This window comes from Pollicipes pollicipes, unplaced genomic scaffold (assembly GCF_011947565.3).
Source record: "Pollicipes pollicipes isolate AB1234 unplaced genomic scaffold, Ppol_2.1 Scaffold_7261;HRSCAF=8764_pilon_pilon_pilon, whole genome shotgun sequence".
In the NCBI taxonomy this organism is placed as follows: Eukaryota; Metazoa; Arthropoda; class Thecostraca; order Pollicipedomorpha; family Pollicipedidae; genus Pollicipes; species Pollicipes pollicipes.
The window spans coordinates 61,115,238-61,133,065 of NW_023597054.1; the positions used below are offsets into that span (position 1 = coordinate 61,115,238).

General features: G+C 54.2%; 1 long non-coding RNA gene across 1 annotated transcript; it reads right to left on the reverse strand.

Annotated features, from left to right (window-relative positions):
* Nucleotides 1-11,088: 11,088 nt before the first annotated feature.
* LOC119112911 (uncharacterized) lies at nucleotides 11,089-14,966 on the reverse strand. Its single transcript, XR_005095801.1, has 3 exons — nucleotides 14,926-14,966; nucleotides 12,615-12,742; nucleotides 11,089-11,993 (listed from the first exon to the last, which is right to left on the reverse strand). It is a non-coding gene; the product is annotated as an uncharacterized LOC119112911 (long non-coding RNA).
* Between the last annotated feature and the right edge of the window lie 2,862 nt (nucleotides 14,967-17,828).

Genomic DNA, 17,828 nt, shown 5'->3' on the forward strand with positions numbered 1-17,828 from the left:
TGACAATGATTCGACACGTTTACAAGAGATAATCGCAAAATTAATCGTTAATTTACGATTGGCGCCCAGTACGTTAGCCTGGCTATATGCGATTTTTGCGTTATTTTTACATTTCTGGCGCAAGTGAGATGAAAACGGCACACTAAACTACAAATGAAAACGAACACCTCGCGCCCAGATGGCAGGTAACAGACAGCAGCGGATGCGAAGATGGATGGAGGGGTGCAATTGTTCCTGGCTCAACCCGTACTTTTGGTATAGCTGCGTGGCAAACATCTGATGGAATGCCAAAGAGCTGCTCATACCATTAATGAGAAGAGCGGGAGTGGCAGAGGGTCTCATACAATCGCGCAGCTGAGGGGAAGAAGACACCATATCGTTAAAGGCGTTCTGTATCTGCACCGAGTTCAGGCAGCTGCTGCATGGGGGAAGAGGATGGAAACTACCCGAGTCCGCAAGCCGTGGTTCCACCAAGAAGTGATGCAGGTTTGTGTCTTGCTGAGAGCTGTGTATGGCAATATTGTAATTGCTTGACTGTTTCATGGAATATTTTATCCTGTTGCCGCTTTACGATTGTGTTCTTTTCCAATTGTGAGAGATGTTGAAAAGCCCACCGACCTAGATATTAGTACGGTATTAAGCCGTGCCGATTAAGCCGATATAGGTACGGTATTAAGCCGTGAAAAGCTTGTAATGAACGTACATGCTATTCTCTATCCTTTCTTCCCATGCAGTGTTGTGGACCTGTGTTAATTTTCTGGCCTTTTGGGGTTGCAGTTGCATCCCTTATGAATAATTAAGTTACACACAAGGAGATAAGGCGGCGTTGTGAGGGCAGGTAACAACGTTAGGTGACATAATATGTAACACAGCCTCCTTTCGGGCGACAGCACATGCCCGCTCATCCCACGGCCAACGTCGCCAGTGGCAGCACCAGCTCCGCGCGCAGAGGAACCGCTGTCGGATTGTGTGCATGCTTCTGAATCCTCTCGATTACACTACCCTGATCGTGTTGCCTATCGTATTCATCTGTCCTATTGCTGTCTGTTTGCAGCACTTCTTGATAGGTCGATCTTTCAGTGGCAAATGTTATCGTCGTAGAAGGCACATATTGCTCTGGTATAGGAATCCAGCAGTGTGAAACATGTGTACATTCAATGCACAAAGCCCGCACTGCAGTACCTGTAGTCTCTGCAAAAATCCGTGCCGCACAGGCATGTGGCTTACATGATCAGGCCATTGCTGAGAGGCTATAGACGGCACTGGGTCAGTGACGTAGAGTATATATATATATATATATATATATATATATATATATATATAATTTTCTTGCTTTAAATTGCCCCTTTCATTCCTTATGAATTTTTCACTGTTGGGCATAAATCAAACATGCTTGGGCGGCTGGCGAAATCATCCATTGTAGTTATGAAATATGTGGAAGTTTACAGTTGGAACGTTTTCCAGAGAAATTCGGCAACATTTTAGGCCATAGATGTTATCTTTAAAGCTTATCAAAAAGGAAGGAAAAATGAAGTTGTATCACGTCTGTATGAGACTAAGAAAACAAAAGTGGCAAAGTAAATGCAAGGACTTGAATTTTTTGGTCAAGTTTTATAATCAATTAATTTGACTAAAAATCTGTGAAAACAGTGCTCAAATGATAATATTAAATTTTCAAATTTTATTTAAAGGACATTTCTTGAATTTTTCTCCCCTACATTTCGCGAGTGAAGCAATTCAGTGGTCAAGTTTCTTCGGGAAAAAGGAATACGTGGAGTAAGATTATCCACCAGGCGTTGCTGGTGTTTGTACGAAGATTTGATTTGCTGGTGTGGTGTTTGCGTGGTATGACAAAAAAAATTGGGGATGCGTGAAGACCATGTATTTAGTACACACACGTAAATTGTGGCGTATTTTGTAAGCAACCCAAAATTGATGCATGCGAGCGGCTGGAGTCACTGGGGATCTCGGGCTTGAAAGTACCTAGTGCCCTTGCCCTGTGCACACCCAGGCATGATTCAGATGTAGGTGAGGCAGGATAACCATATGTGTCCGGGTTCTGTGGAGCCTTGTTTGTGCTTGGTGGTTTCAAGTGAGCTTGGACTTGGATGGCATTTGAAAGCCTCTGAAAGGGAAATATAGGTTTAGTATGTGTGTGGTTAGAAGATATCACGTAGGAGTAAAAAATCCCCATAACATATGGAGAAAAGGGGTGAAAAATTTGCCCTCATAGGATGTTGTTTGTACCCAAAATTGGCAATTCTAGGAAACCGCATTGGGTACATTACATATCAGGAGTGCTACTGGTACCAAAATTAACATCACCGGCCACAGGGTGGTACGGCATGCATGAACAGTCGTGTCGTGCTTGCCTGCTGCTGTTCAAAATCTCCCGTGCCTCCGTTATGCACGTTGCATCCCTGTACCGACAGATGCAACCTAGCTCACTGTCTCACGCGCGTGGTGGTGGAGAACGCCTTCGGAATTATGAAGCGTCGGTTCCCGGCCTGCGTGTGGGGCTTCGCGTGCGGCGCATCGAAGGCAGCGCGCGGGTCGTACGGTACAAAACAAACCACATGTGGTGTGCGTCATAACTTGCCAATAATCACCAAGACATTCCATATGTGGGTTCATAATGCTAAGTGTCATTGTTCACACACGGCATACACGCCCACCCGTTTCGGGCGGCCAGCATCCATTTTCGATGTGGCTTCGGCATGTGCCTCAGGACGACGTGGTGCGGAGGCTTATGCATCGAGTCGAGGTAGCTGGCTTGCCACCTAAACGTGTGTCCTGTGCTCCCTGCAAAACAGACCAACACATTTGGAGTCACATTTCATGGCGTGCATTATCCAGCGCAACATCGGCATCCTTTGAGGACACCTCGGGGACTCGCTGGGCGAGGAGGCGGAGCAGGACACCGACGGCGATACCGTCGACCCCGACGACGGCGGCGGAGGCGGAGTTGGTAATTGTGTTGGTGGCAAATTCTTCGTTCTTTTGTGGCTTTCGTTGAATCTTCTGCGTGGTAGCACGGTCTCTGCCAGCCACACACATACTCAAATGGTCCATGGATTTGTTTGTTCGTGTTATTGCAGTTAAGATGGTAGTGACTGTGCCAGTCTGATGCGTCAATCATGTCGCGTGGTGCTCTTTCAGAGAACCTTATTCTGACCTTCATGCCTGACCCTAGGTCAATGGAATTTATTCATTCGATTGTTGTGCTGTCTAAGAAGTTATCTCAGAGATGTATGACTTCGTCGAACACTCCGCTGTTGTACCAGATTGAACGATTCCCTAGAAATTACCTTCGCTGAATACATGGCCTGACTTTGACCTGCGGTAGGTTAGAGACCTTACAAGGTACATCCAATTGTTTGATACCAAGCGATCTGCTGTTCAATTGTTTATAGCAATGGAAAATTTGGCGTCGCTACGCCGCACCGTTCAGACACCATTCCGGAAAAACCTTCGAGAGAGGGGTCAATTTAACCCTCACCCGAGCGCGTGATAATGGAGCGCACAAATGCCCTTCAATTCTCCCCTTTTGTATAGATAAGCGGTATTTTTCGGGGGTCTCCCTTTCATGAACTTCCATTGCCGTCTAAGCCAATAAATGGATATGGTTTACTTTGTGTATGTCAGTAAATGTGCCAATCAATGCTTCAAAACTGGAGTTTTTGTGAATACGAACAGCATCTTCAGCTCAATGCGCCAGTGATAACAAAAAGGGGTATGGAATTTACTACATTTTAAAATGCAAGGTAATTCGTAAATAACTTGAGATATTACGCACGTGGTTTTGCAACCCAAATGATCACCGAATTATTTTTGCAATCCAAATTCTTAACAGCCATAGTGCCAATACTTTTTTAAGGTCAAAACTTACCAGCGTGCGTTTTTAAATGCGGTCGGCCGGTGGCCTCAAAAACCTAGCACAGCGATCTCGTCAGTGACCGCATTATTTGCAGCGTATTATCGGTGCCACTGGAAGGGATGGAGCCTAAGGGCGAGGGGGGCCTGGAGCCCCCTACTGAAAAGAGAACTAAACTGTTGTTAGCAATGTAGCTATGTCGTATATTTTTGATCTTATTAAAGTAAGCTTTTCCGCCGGATGTCGGGAGTTGACAGAGCCGGACCGTCCCTGGGAGCCGGGTAACCGCGCCTCTGGGAGCCGGCCGGCTGGCGGTCCGGGTCGCCGGCTCCTCCTCCGAGCTCCTCAGTCGCGCACTTCTCCGCTTGTCCCCACCACATCTGCCGCACTAGGGACATCCTTGACTTCCACTAACAGCGAGGTGGTGTTTGACTCCATGGAACACCTTCTAGTTCATTTCTCCCAGGCTGAGACGGAGAACGTGTTGGCCCCAGCCCAGCCTCGGGCACAGCCTCAACATCAGAAACAACCGCTCACAGAGACACAGGCTCAGGCGCACACAGACACAGGCCCAGGCGCACACAGACACAGGCTCAGGCACACACAGGCACAGACCCAGGCACATGCAGACCCAGGCCCAAGCACACACAGGCACACATATGCACAGCGACAGGCACAGCCCGGGGCAGCAGCGGGGGACAGCGATGGGCACATGGGCGCGTTCCTCACAGGAAGCGTCGAGCAGGGCTGGACAGCCAGTCCGTTGATGACGATATCCTCAGCGAGCTGGCGCGTGGGCGCGCAGTGGCGCGTGATCCCGGGTTATCGTCCGCCTCCCACGTGGCTGCAGGGCTAAGCTTACGTGATGCGGCCACTGCCAAACCACTTCGTTGCGCGATGGTCCAACTTTTGAAGAAAGACGTCGGATCGCACTAAAATCCAAATCAACGTAAGTACGTACGTAGCGTACAACGTACAACGTACAACGTAAGCCAGCGCGACACGGCGCGGGTTGGCCAGCTCACGTCGGATCACTGCCAGTTGGCACACATGTCACCGCGAGCCAGCACGCTGGTCTAAGAAAACAGCTGATCGCTAGAATGCACCACGGGTTGAGGGTCTGAGCGTGAGGTGAGCGTTGAGGCTAGGGGTGAAGGTGATCGGCCGGTAAGGATAAGGGTGAGGGTGAGCGACCGGTAAGGATAAGGATGAGGGTGAGCGGCCGGTAAGGATAAGGGTGAGGGTGAGCGGCCGGTAAGGGTTAGGGGGAGGATGAGCGGGCGGTAGAGCTAGGCCTTTGTGGTAGCGTCAGCGTACGGTAGTTTCTTTTTGTTGACTGCCGCAGAGCCTAACACGCTGCAGTGTGAGTGCTGTGTGTGAGTGCATGTTGCAGCGTCAGTACTGTAAAGCTGAACGGCATGCTAGCTAAACGCGTGCAACTAGTTTACCGGATATGTTCAGCACGCAAATAAGCAGTGTCTGACCGGCTTGAGGCGTGAGAATGCGCATCGTGGTCGCCGCCCATTGGGCTCATTACAGCTCTGTCTTATCTGTTACAGGACCTGGCCCCGCCGCCCGATCTGCTGCCCTGCAGATGTTCAGTGTCATACGCCCTGACCTGCGTATCCACGCTGCAGCGTCCAATCAGCATCAGGGGCAACAAGGAGGAGTCAGCAGGGACGTGACCCCCTATCAAATTTTTGCACGCGCTAACACGCATGCAAACTGTCGACAACTAGAAAATAACGATGGACACATAGACATGATAAGATTGTAAACAATCTTCTACGTAGTGCGGCCCGGTTTGGAAATCCGCTGTATTCGATGCGCAGCAGCGTCATCTATTCACTGTGGTTCCAAGCAGTGGCGTCATCTGGCGTCATCTATTCGCGCTGCTTGCGAGTGGCGGGTGGGTGAGGGGGGGAGGGGGGTTAACTCAAAAGTGCGCATTAAAGGGAGTATCTAACCTTTGGGGCACATCTCGAAACATACTCTAGCGAAACCTCACGACTAGCTACGGCTAATAATAGCACTGGGTAGTGCCACTGCCGCACGGTTAAATCATAACATGGATATCAATCTTAATTGTTTTTTAAGCCAAATTACACTGTCAACGCTTCGTAAGTGCATTATACTTCTTCCCTGCAGTCGCGGACGCCGTCGAGATGACAATAGCTGTGCGTTCTTGTACTGGTGCGAATAATAGAGCGCGTGTGATTGTCCAGCGGCCCCGAAGAAGTGCGCCCCGAAAAGAGCCACTTTGCTAGACGCTTCAGGGAAGAATTCAAAGCCTTAGAATAACATTTCGTCGAATCCGCGGCATAATGGCTCCGTGCTTGAGCGTGATTTCGTCTTAACTTAGTGCTTTAAGCGTTGGTGGCATTTACGCGTCTCAAGTAGCAATATTTGAAAAATAGAAAAGGGCGGAGTGCTCCCTTTAAAGAGACTGCTCCACAGTTGCATGAGGTTTTCACTGAAATGGCTATTCTAAGGATCATTCAAAGCAGTTCACAGCCCTGGCCTTTTAAGACCTAAGCCCCTCTGTCTTCTGAGCTACACTCCCGCGAAGATTGCAGACTGTCTCGGGGAGGCTGTTTCAAGGTCACCCTGGCACCTAAGACCTAAGCCCCTCTGTCTTCTGAGCTACACTCCCGCGAAGATTGCAGACTGTCTCGGGGAGGCTGTTTCAAGGTCACCCTGGCACCTAAGACCTAAGCCCCTCTGTCTTCTGAGCTACACTCCCGCGAAGATTGCAGACTGTCTCGGGGAGGCTGTTTCAAGGTCACCCTGGCACCTAAGACCTAAGCCCCTCTGTCTTCTGAGCTACACTCCCGCGAAGATTGCAGACTGTCTCGGGGAGGCTATTTCAAGGTCACCCTGGTTTCTATGACGCCATAATAACGTCATTCAAATCCTGCTATTCCATTAACCATGTGGCCATCAACGCCAAGGACAACACATTTGTCGAGTCGTTCATATGTGGCTTTCGTGAACACGATTCCCAAGCATAATGGCTGCCAATTGGCTCTCAAACCATGTTGCGCGAGATACGATTACCTAATCAAACAATGTCGCATTGAAAACTTATTTCCTAAACAGAAAAATTATGCTGCCTGTATCATGATGTTACTGGAGTGCGCCTGAGGCCGCCCCTGCTCGCACCGCCAGTGCTGCTGCACCTTGGTACGCCGCTGCCCCGACTGGCGGTGTACTGCCTGGGGCGCCGCCCGCCGGAGTCGGCGCCGCCCGCTCGTCTCGCGGGTTAACACAGTTGCCGTCTCGGGGCGCTCGTGTCTGGTCTGGGCAGACAGAACACGTAAGACTTGAATATGGCGCAGCCGCATTGAATCTATAGTAAGCTTAAGCAAGCGTGAGCAGCACATTAATTTAAGCAGTGTGAGTTGTGAACCAAGTCGAGACGCCTGGATTTCGTCCTCCTGAGGAATTGGACTTCACATCGCCTTAGAGGTGGCCGACCTGGCGTGATCGGTTCGTCCGCCACAGACTGGCATCGGAACTACACAAAGAGGACGGTGACGTTCAAGTAGCTACGTTTATTTACAGTATGGGTCCTCAGGCTGAGCATATCGTACCAACATTAAAGCTTACTGCTGAGCAGAATGAGGATTTTGAAGTTGTTGCCTCAAAGCTAGACGGGTATTTCATTCCGAAAAGGAACTTTATTGCAGAGCGTCGCAACTTCGAGCTTGGATCTCAAATCTCAAGCGAGACTAATGAATCGTACATCAGAGCTTTGTTCTCTCTAGCTGAGCACTGCAGCTTCGCTGACGCTGATGAGCGTATCCGAGATCGTCTCATCTCAGGAATGTCTGACAGGGAGCTGTCCCGTAGAATTCAGCTGAAGCAACTAGAGGAGGAAGTGTCTGTAAATACCGTCATTTCGATGATGCGCAATGTCCAGATCGTGAACGGCCGTGACAGCTCTGGTCCGCCTGACATCAGTAGGGTTTGTGCGCCGGCGCAGCACAGGCAGCCGCGCCAGCAGCACCAACAGTACAGACGTCAGCAGCAGCCCTCCACCGCGCAACGGCAACAGCATAGTCGGCGTACCGACTTTTCAACAGCATGCAGATACTGTGGAAGAGCACGTCACGTGTCTCCGAAAGATTGTCCCGCTAAGGGAAAAATCTGTGACAACTGTCAGAAAATGGATCATTTTGCACCTGTTTGTCGCTCCAGCGGTTGAGCTGAGCGACAGCTCAGCGAGTTGTCCAGAGCGATTGAGCGGACAGAGTCCATTTGAACAACTATCGCCGCCCAAAATTTTTGTTGGCGAAGTAGACAGAGCTTGCGCGCCATGGAGAGTTTCAGTAGTTCTAAATGGTCACCGAGTCGCTTTCAAAGTTGACTCTGGCGCTGATGTTAGCATTCTGACGCTGAAAACGTACAAGCTGAAACTGCCGCCGCTTCAACATGCTTCAAATACTCTGACAAGTGTTGGTAGGGTGCTAAAAGTGGAAGGAAAGATGCACGGAACACTCATGTTCAAGACCTAAGCCGAGCCTGAAGTGTTCTACGTTGTAAACTCAGCTGATGATCTCCTCTCCAGGTCTGCTTGCTCACGCCTGGGCGTACTGAGGTTCACAGGTGAAGTCAACGAAGACGTCTTCGGAGAGGTAGGTCTACTGAAGACAGCACCGGTCAGCATTCAGCTCCGTGAAGATGCTGTTCCAGTCGCCCTTGCTACTGTAAGAAGCATCCCGCTGCCACTGATGAAGCCAGTGGAAAAGGAGCTGAAGAAGATGGAGGATTACGGCATCATCACGTCGGAGAACGAGCCAACGGACTGGGTCTCTGCGCTGGTCCCCGTCCCGAAGCCGAAGAGCAGCGGTGTCCGCATCACGGTTGACTACAAAAGACTCAACCAGTCTGTGAAGCGACAGGTGTTCCCGATCCCTACTCTGGAGCAGCTGACCTCCAAGCTAAGTGGCGCGACGCTCTTCACCAAGCTGGACGCCTCTTCCGGTTTCTACCAGATCCCGCTGGACGAGGCGAGCTTCAAGATGACCACGTTCATCACTCCGTTCGGCAGGAAGAGGTTCCTGCAACTGCCGAAGGGGATTTCGCTCGCACCGGAGTGCTTCCAGCGGAAGATGGAGGAGATGCTGGACGGACTGCCCGGAGTCAGCAGCATGCCAAACTCCGAGATCGCCAGAGGAAGAAGAAGCTGGAGACGTGCTTCAACCGGAGGCACGGTGCCCGCGATCTTCAGCAGCTACAGCCCGGGGATCATGTTCGGATCAAGACGGAGAAGGAAGCAAGCTGGTCCGAGCCCGCCACCGTCATAGAGAAGCTCTCTAGACGCAGCTACCTTGTGGAGCTCAAGGGTGCTCGCTATCGTCGCAACCGACGTCATCTGATGCAGATCCCTCCGTTTCAGGTGTTGACACAGCACGGTTCCACGCGGCGTGCTGACTGTTCTGCACACAGGGTGCCCGTTCCAGATCTCCTCTCTGGCCGCCATGCTGAGGTGGCGCCACCGGCGCTGCTGCAACCGCAGCCGCGCGGACCGGCGCCTGCACCACGATCGGTGGTGCCAGGGCCACCACCAGCTGTGCCGTCGCCCGCGTCGACAGCGGCGCCGCCGCCGTCGCTGCCGCCGCTGACAGAAGCTGCGGCCCAGCCCTGCAACGCGCCAGTGCCCCAGACAAGACCCAACACCACTGCTTAGTTTCAGTCCGCGTAAAACACGCAGTGGCCGTGGCACGCAGCAGCAGGTTAAAAATGCAATATTCCTTCCCACTAAGCCTATGGTGATTCATGTAGAAATGTTGGATTCGGGATGGCGGATGATGCTTCTATGGTGAGTGCACTGGGACAAACTGACCACCAGTGTACCAAATTACATATCGGCAGCTCTCGAATTTTGCTGAAATTTAGTTGCCGGAAGTAATCTAAGCTAAGCATTGGAACGAGCAATTCCTAGCTGTGTCCGACGTCGAGCTTAAAAATTATTCTGGCAGTGCTGGACCGAATGCAAAAAGGAGGGAATCAAAAGGAAGGGGCGCATCAGAGTAGGTCTAGCTGTTGCGTCATCATCTCTGAAGTCTGGCTTACTTAATATAAGCAAACATATGCTGGGTGTAACTGCCGGTCTGCCCGTCGTACTCGACAGGCGAGCTGACTCGTCACGTCCTCGGGTGGGGAGGGGGGGGGATGTGGTCTGCAGCGGACATGCTTTTTTATTTCCTAGTCCCATCAATCCAAGGGTCATCTTGTACGGCCGCAATTGATTTGAGTGCGTTTTCTGGTCGTCTCAGGGCGTTAAGTTCGTGTTATGAGAAGCTAGGTAAGTCATAACGCCTGACCTGACTTATACCATGGTCATCGTCCACCACCATCCTCTACCCCTTCATCTTCTCGGCCGGCGGGATATGGTGGCACCCTCGGTGACCATTCGTCCAGCAACTGACGCCAAGAATGAACATCTGCATTGTAATTTTCAGTGCAAATCCGCATACGTAGTTCTCTGTGCTCACTATCATCCAACAAACTCCATCACAGACGAACGCTTTCGTACAAGCTTTCTGTACTTACAGCGGATATTGAATTACGAAGCTTTCCTTATGTTCTTCTATGAAATGAACGATATCCTTGACTAACATCTGAAATGGTTAGTTTCGAAGTCCATCTCCATGATGCCGTTTTAGAAGGATTCAAATAATGATAACAGTAATGATTCTATGGGTAGATACTTAAGCGATTAGCCGTTCGCGGCACGACGTGAAATGCGGCACCATATACAACACTACTACCACTTCAGTGTTGCGACTCAACGCGGTCGGCAAGCAAGAAGATAAAAGCAAATGAATCCAGAGATGCACCTTGCAACACATGTCATGAAATGATGTTTCGTTGGGCACAATCTCATGCGAGCCCATCCATTATCACTATCTGAGCGTACCACACTCTCGGCTCAAGCATGCGCCGTATCATCGCATGCATTGATACTATGCAACGATGATGTCTGGAGCAGCCTTCGGCGCGGTTAACAACAGTATCGATAGACGAGGTCTCGGTCAGTCGTTGGCATCGGACAGTAGCGACACCTATGGCAAATCTCGAAACTACAGTGCTGCCCGGGTCAAGGTGGCGCTGGCAGCGTCTGCGCGACGAAAATCTGCAAAACGTCTCCACGTTCTCCGTCCCGCAAGCTTCATTTACTTGCATGTGCACAAGTCCATTGCATTTAAATCGCATTTTATTTTAACACGATTGTGCTGTTACAATACGGTCCCTCCCGGCAACGGCAGTCGCAAGAATGGATATTACCTGCATGCGACAAAACATTACGACATCCGTGATAGCACACTGCAAAAAGGGGTTTTACCAAATGTCATCGATGACGGAAGAAAGACACTTTGTACACAAGCATACGTTGTCAATAAAAGACAAATGCAAAATAGAACATATGAGTATTTGGAGCACTCCATGGCAGGAAGATTGAGGAAGGGATGCAATGGGCTTGGCACCTATCATGTCATCACCGCAGAGCCACAAAACAGAGCCAGCATCTGCAGTGCATATCCAGTGAATCACGCACTGAAATGAACATCATGCACAAGGCTGAAGAAGGGAGCAGGAGGATATGCCCGCGGCACAACCTCCGCAGGACGCGTCAACAGCTCCAGACGATCCCAGCCGGGCGGAACACGACACAGCGAGTGATGGCACTCGCGCCACGGTATAAAGAGATCAAAAACAGCAGCACAGCGACGCGGCACAACAGCACACGCAAACAGTAAACTGCAGCAGTGCACAGCACCGCTCCATAAAAGCTCGCAGACGTACCCAAATCGCGTGAACAAACACATGCACGCGGTATTTGGCGGGTTGATAATATACTTTAGTCTGACGACCAGTGAACAGTCGGAGCACTCCTCAGCGACACGCGCACGTTCATCGCGGAGCACTAACACCCCGTGCAGCGGCGTGACCTCCATGACCCCGAACGTGGGACGTGACCCGCGTCGGCGCCGGGGTGCCCGCCGCGGCGATAAGGGTTCAGCAGCCCGCCGGCTCAGGCTCAGTACCTTCCCCGCCCAGCGCCGTCCAGCGAGACCGACGACGTGTCCAGCGAGTCGTCCTCCTGCGGCAGCTGCAACAGAACCGGCACACTGAGGCAGGTCCGACCTGGCCTGGCGTGATCTGACGCGGTCTGACACGGCCTGATCTGATCTGACCAGCTGCTACCCGACCTGACCTGATCTGACCCGGCGCTAGTGGTGGTCAAGGGGGCTTGACTGGGGTGGTCCAGCGCACAGTTGAATGGTCCGTCGAGTCGACGGCACACTTGTTACCTGTGGTACCCCGGCCTGTTGTGGTCCGCACCGACCGCTCACAAATCACGACCTGTGTCATACACATGTTGACGTCTTGTCTGCTGATATGTAATAACCTCTCATCTGCCGTGACGCATACCACCCAAATATCTGTTTACCTGTACTGACCCCCCCCCCCCCCCCCCTGTTGACCGGTAATGACCCGTTTACGGACCCTCCACCCGTGTGGCCAGTACCGACCCATGACCTGCTGCGACCTGTAACCCACCTCATACGTTGTGACCCGTCGTGGAACCGTGACCTCATCTGCTGTGATTTGTTGAGGGGGCGTGACCTCATCAGCTGTGATCTGTTGTGGGGTGTGACCTTATCTGCTGTGACCCGTTGAGGGGACATGACCTCGCCTGTTGCGACCTGTTGAGGGGACATGACCTCACCTGTTGTGACCTGTACTGACGTCCCTGGCGCTGCTGCGCCTTCAGCCGGGTCACGATCGACTCGGGCAGGCCGTACGTGCACGTGGAGAAGCTGCTGTGTACGGAGCTGCCGCTGTGGCGCCGGTCGTCTGGAAGAACGCGCATGTCAGGGCTGATGTGGGTCGCGTTGCACACAGTGCCTCCCCCCCCCCCCCCCCCCCAAACGGCCGCCTCTTTTCATAGATTGACGCAAGTCCAGTTATGTCGCACCGGTAACTCGTGGTTACCGCAGGCTCAAGCTTATGTCACTGATGGACTTCTCCATGCCTACAAAACGTTGTCAGGGTGCAAAAAACCACACCTGTCTCATTCTATCAAAGTTGAAGGCAGGCAAGACTACAGGAATATCCATCACAGGCGGACATAGCTGTGGGTTATTCGTTGCTTCTGCATACTGGGCAAATTCTCAGCATGTTAGCGCTGTTTTAACATTCTCCTCGCCTGTTTTTTTTCCATCGCCACTGGCCTAGCCCACATACAACTCTGGGACATGGCCTTCATTCCCCCACCCAGCCTTCCGACAGTCTGGCCACCAGCCTGTATCCCCCCCCCCCCCCCACACCCCACAGTCGGTCCTTCGGTCGATCTCCAGTCGTCTCTCACGCATCGCGGTCGCCCGGCAACCGGCGTCCGCCTCCGCCGGCCGCGTCGGGTCCGGTGTCCGCCTTTCCCCTCCCCCGCCCGCCGCCTCCCCGGCCGCCACGCTCCAGTGTCGGTCCGCCCCTCCCCTCCCCCGCCCGCCGTCACCCCCGGCCGCCACGCTCCGGTCTGGGTCTGCCCCCACTCCAGCCCGCCTGCCGCCTCCCCGGCCGCCACGCTCCGGCCTGGGTCTGCCCCCACTCCAGCCCGGCTGCCGCCTCCCCGGCTGCCACGCTCCAGTGTCGGTCCGCCCCTCCCCTCCCCAGCCCGCCGTCACCCCCGGCCGCCACGCACCGGTCTGGGTCTGCCCCCACTCCAGCCCGGGTGCCGCCTCCCCGGCCGCCACGCCCCGGTCTGGGTCTGCCCCCACTCCAGCCTGCCTGCCGCCTCCCCTGGCTGCCACGCTCCGGTGTCGCTCCGCCCCTCCCGTCCCCCGCCCGCCGTCTCTCGTCGGTAGATTCGATCAATCGGCCCGACTGGAACGCTCGTGATCGAATCGTGCCGGCCCCGCACGCCTCCGGCCGGCCAGCGGCGGCCGGGGCCGTGCTGCCCCATACGACCAGCCCCACACGGCCATGTCGGCAGAGGTGCCAAAGGTCATGAACTTTGAAGGGCACGTGTCTAGTGCTCTTTTCGCCTTTTCCAACCGGGCGATGAGAGGCATGGTGTCCGGCACAACTTTTGTTTCCGTTGCAAATACGTGCTTGAGACGAAACAGCATAAACCAGTCATCAGAGTAATATGAAGAAAACAATCGAGCAAATAACGACCGTTCCCAGTGTCATCGATGAGTTGATAAATTATGAGGACCAGAAACGTGCTTGCATAAATATTACATCACAACACTTCTGCGTAAGAAACAACTGCATGGCCATCAGGCAGTCAACAGCGCCCTCACGTCACTTTTCTTCAACATCTTGAACCCCACCCATCCAATTACAAACATCCCGATGTACTTCTATTCATCATGTCCGCATATTTCTGTCCCCCATGACCTCATTATTATTGGGTGATCTTCTCAGATCTCCCCTCATACACATTACATATCTCATAACGTGCGTGCCGCGCTGGCTTGCCTCCAGGGACGACGCACACGGGCCCCAGCCGGCCGGGGGCGCGCCGACCAGCCCAGAAAACCAGGACCACAGCAGCATCGGCGTAAGCATGTCATGTGACTGCACGAAAGAGAGGGACGGGGAGCAAGAGCATTGGAGCTGTAGAGTTCCAATACGGCGTCGTGAAAATTTGTTAAAACTTTTGCCCATCGACCCAGACTGCCCATCGACCCCTGACGGAAGGTTTCCCACGCATTTTTGAGTGCCCAGTGCAAGTCACTAGGTGTCACGCATCCACCATCGTCTTACACCGGCTCCTTTCCAAACCAGCTGACACGCAACGGCAACACACTCTCACATCGCTTCGCATCTCGTGGCTGAAAAAGCAGACACATTTACCCTGGACCAATAAGGGCACAAAGCATCCGGCCAGGGAGGGGGGTGGGGCGAAGTGCGTCCATGTTTCCTTAAAGTTTTACACAAGTTGGCGGTTATGGGCGGACATGTTGACCTGTGCCGGACCCATCTACGCTCGATACCATCCCACGAGGCTGCCCGGACCCTCCCCCCTGACGCACCTGGCGGCGGCTCGTGAAGCGCGGCCGGCCCGAGGGCCACGGCGGCGCGCGGCGGCGGCGGCAGCGCGCCGTTGCAGCGGCCCGGCTCGCCAGCGCAGAGGTGGTAGCCGCGTGCCGCCGGCGTCGAGACCTCTGCGGGCGGCCGGCCGGCGGTCATTAGCGGGGCTAAACACAAAGCGACGGCCCGGCCCGGCCGCCGCCCACCGCGCCGCAGACGGACGGCCGGGCCGGGCCGGCGCGGCTGGCGGGCGGCGGCCGCTGGCCGGGTGGTGCACAGAACGCACAGAGCCGCGCGTGTGCGGGGAGGAAAGGTCAGGGCGGATGCCGGGCGTGGCGGCGGGCTGACACCATCACAGGCTGGGCTGTCCGGTTGGGTTGTGTTACGCCAGGGGAGGAGACGCCAGTCGGACGCACACAAAGGGTACAGCTGACGGTACAGCTGACGCCTGGGCGGCTCGGTCACGTCAGGGTCAGGTCACTGAAGTGCACCGGCGCCAGAGACGGACAGGAGGGGCAGTGTCTGCAGGGCCACCACCGTAGCTAAAGGCCCTGTTTAGTCGGTGGGTAGAGGTGGGTGATCTCGCCACGTGCTATACCACCACCCTCCCCTGCGGACGAAGGACAGCTGTGTTGGGACAGCGCCAGGTTTGAGCGTTGGTCCACCCACGCGTGTCACATGTTAACAATGTCGGCGGCACAGTACGCCACCACCGCCCGAGATTTTACGACATGTGGGCTTTACGACCTTGGCACGGGCAAGGCCCGCGGGCTTGTAAAACGGGCAGTCCTCGCCGTCGTTAACACTCTCTGACTGCGATGATGAGCGTTTGCATAATCTGAGTCGCTTCTGTAAGCAAGGGACAGTAAAGCTAGAGCAGGCCGAACTTCGAAATGAAGGGGCCGTCCACATTGTCCAGGGTGGAGAGCATGTCCACCGGTGGTGCGTCCCCTTCACAATCCCGATATTCCAGCACGTCGGAAATCGGTAGCTGTCAGATCAGCTGAACGATGACATGAGGCAATGTTCTGCTTGTGACTCTATTACTGTGACTGAAACTCTATTAGTTTATAGGCATTCTGATAAAACAACGACGAAAATTGAACAGGAATATGAAGAGCCATTCCTAAACGTGAAAAAACATCCAACATGCTAAACAAAACACCATGGGCAAACAATTATGACTGCGGGACGTAAGATGCTACAAACCGTAACATTCCCAGCCTCCCAAGTTAACCAGCAGCGCGCGGCGCCCTGACGCCAGAGGATCTGCGTTGCCTACGGAGCGGCGAACACAGAGCGTGGGAAGACACCGACAGAGACGAGCGGGCGGTGCCGAGGTCGAGAACACGGACACGGACGTCCACACACACACAAAGGGCGAGAGATGGCGCAGGGACAGCGCAGGCAGGCCGGGCAACAGCAGCGATACCTGATGACGTCACAATCAGCTGTCAACTAGCGGCCTCTGGATCGGCACCGAGTGGGAGCTCGGCCCCCATATCTGCAAAGCCAGCGGGAGGCAGCGCGGTGACAATAGATCACGATCACAACATATCATGTGTCTCGTCTCCCCCTGCCACGATGCTGCCAAGCACGCCACCTCCGATTGGGCCCGTGCGACCGTGGTGAACGATGCTTTGGCTGATAAATTCAGCGACCTTGCTGTGACGTTGTTATTAGACGCGTTCGTGTATCATTAGCATGTGTTTTGTTCTGTTCATTAGCATGTGTATTCAGGCAAAATTAAATTCACAATAGGTAGCAAGCTGTTATAGGCCTACCTTAGCACCTATCATCGACACTTAACAAAAGTCACCATACTTAAAAATCGCACCACAGCCTCGACAAACAAACTGCAGATTTCTAAGGGATTGCAGGTCTTAACAATCAGCAAGAGGTTTATCAAGTGTCTTGCCGGCGGACGTCCCTGTAATTAGGAAATCATGCAGACGGAACGTGAGCTGTCTTCAAATAAAACGAAGCAATCACGCTTCATCAAAACTATTGCTGTTAGCATTCATATATCGGCAACATTGCGTAAAGACGAGTCGGCCCGTGCCGCATGGCGAAAACCACAAGAACAATGGACCGTGTAGCAGGCCGATTTATGAAGACCGGATGTTTCCTTGCGCGAACCTGACGACCTGGCGTTTCCAAAGGCTAGCAGAAATATGAGACAAGTAACGAGCCGCACAGCTCAAAGGCCGTAGCAATCATTAGCGAAATTAAAAGGAAGCAAGGTCGCACCAGCTCAACAACCTAAAAGCCGGCGTCACTTCAAGCCAACCGTCGCACGCTTCGCCACCCATTCTGTCTTCTGTGAGGCCGCGTTGGAAAAGGCGGGCGATGGCACCGAACCAAAAAACGGCGTCGTTTGTTACTGGGACCGCGCCGTCGCCGGCCGCCGGATAAGACGACCGTCGGCGGCGCCTCTCGCCAGCGGCGGCTTAGTTGCGTGGCAACGTCGACGCCGACAGGCCGGTGTGTGCCAGAGCCGCGCTCTCGCGACACGCCGGCCGCCGCCGTCGTCGACCGTCGTCGACCGCCGACGGGCGGACGGGAGAGCGGGGCCGGCCCGGCGGCACTCCAGCACGCGCGGCCGGCCCTCCCGCTCGACGGTGGACACGGCTGCCGCGGCGCCAGATCGATCTCCCGCGTCCCTCTCGAGGGTGATGAGACCACTCGCGCTGGCCGCGGGGCGGCGCCGGGCCGGCCGGCCAGCGGCCACCGAGCGGCGGCCGGGCCGGGCCGGGCCGGGATCAGGAACCCCTGGCCGGGTGACCTGTGCTCGGGGACCGCCGGGCGGGTCCGGGCCGGGCGCGGTCCCGCCCCAGACGCTGATCGATCGTCGCGCGTCTCCGGCGGAGGCGGACCCGGCGGCCCGGCGCGCACCGGCGACTGC